The following is a 1,598-nucleotide window of genomic DNA, read 5'->3' on the forward strand; positions in this document are numbered from 1 at the left end:
AGTAGGGGAAACTGACATGTGGAAACCTGTGTTTCCTGTGCGAGTCCTGCGGCCCCTGAGCAGTCCTGGCCGTGCTGCCCCCTCCCCAGCTGCCTTCACCCCTTCCCATCTGCACCAGAAGACGCCGTGGCTGTGGAACCGGCACATCTGGGCCAGGGGTCCCCACGGCTTACCGGCAGCCTGCTTTTCGTGGTCAAGTCAGCAGGAGTGTAGATATTCAGGTAAAGACAGTCTTCGGACATCTTGACAGCAATGTTCTCCTTTCTGTTGGTAAAGAGGTCGGAGAGCACCTGCCCTGCCACTGGGTCCTGGGGGCACCTGGGCAGGGGAGAAAGAGGAACCTCTGAGGGCCAAACAGACCTGAGCAAGGTGTCTCCTGGGGCTGGGCCGACCCTTGATCTGGGAAGTTTCAGCCTGTAATTGGACTTGCCATTGCCAGACTCGAGACGCTGGAAGGGGGAGGAGGCATCTGGGGGTCCAGGTGGGGCCCTGGGACTCCCTAAGTCCTTTCAAGGCCAAGCAGAGTGAGATGACCTTGGCACCTCTCCCCTTCCCGGGGCTTTGGGATGCCCTGGCTCAAGGAGAGGAGGCTGCAGAGATGCTGACCCGCCCTGGGAGGTGACATTTCCTGCTGTCTGAGGGGCTCCAGATGGTGGCATGCAGGGTGACCCTGTTCCTGCACCAGGTAAACATGTTCCAGTCCACAGGAGACTTCTGCACACCATGAGAAGTCACTCAAATGGCAGACATATAGGGGCTGCAACAGGTCAGGGGCGAAATCTTTGTGGGACATCTGCATTCTAGTCCTGCCTCAGCCACTCATTTGCTGAGTAATGTTGGGTAAATTCCTTTTCTGCTCTGGACCCCAATCTGCCAGGTGTAAGTGAGGGGAGTGATTTCTCGAAGGGTCTTGCAGCTCTGACATGCCAGGGTTCTACCATCAACTCATCCTCAGCAAATTCTGTTCGTTGCCCTGATGACAGGTCCCAAAGATCCAATGTAGATAAAAATTGGTAATATTTATTGAGTCTTCCAAGTGTGCCAGGCACTGTCTTAAGTACTACTTATGTACTAACGTCTTTAAGCCTCATGTCAGCCCCATGACATAGGTTCTACTATTATCCCCACTGTACAGATGGAAAACCTGAGGGACAGAGAGGTTAGAGAACCTGCCCAGGGCCACATAGCCAGGAAGATCGATGCTATGAGGGCTGTACATTTCCGAGTACATTATAAGCAACGTTCCCAGATCTCAATGTACCCAGGAGGTGGCATCGCAGCCATGCTGTGCACGTGAGGACGGAGGGACTCAGGGGCCAGGAGGACACAGCTGTCAAGTAGCAGAATCAGAGTCAGCAAAGTGACTTCCTGATTTCCATTCAGGGAGATTTGTCCCCAGATCACCAAGAACAAGGGCAGAATATTCAGTAAAAAAGAAACTGAAATGTCAAAAAAGAGAAAAATAGTTCAACCTTATTAGTACTCAGATAAATATAAATAAAAAGCAAAATAATATTTATCACTATCATTTTGCAATCCAATAGCCAAAAATCATTATTTTAATAACTCTAAACATTGGCAAGAGTCGGCTGAATCAA

General features: G+C 50.9%; 1 protein-coding gene across 1 annotated transcript in view; it reads right to left on the minus strand.

Moving 5' to 3' along the window:
• LOC105827037 (carboxylesterase 1E-like) overlaps positions 1-1,598 on the minus strand; it is a gene marked incomplete at its 3' end in the record, with an annotated part of 20,572 nt that overhangs the window by 13,412 nt on the left and 5,562 nt on the right. The window lies entirely within an intron of this gene.

Source organism: Propithecus coquereli, unplaced genomic scaffold, assembly GCF_000956105.1.
Source record: "Propithecus coquereli isolate 6110/MARCELLA unplaced genomic scaffold, Pcoq_1.0 Scaffold951, whole genome shotgun sequence".
NCBI lineage: Eukaryota > Metazoa > Chordata > Mammalia > Primates > Indriidae > Propithecus > Propithecus coquereli.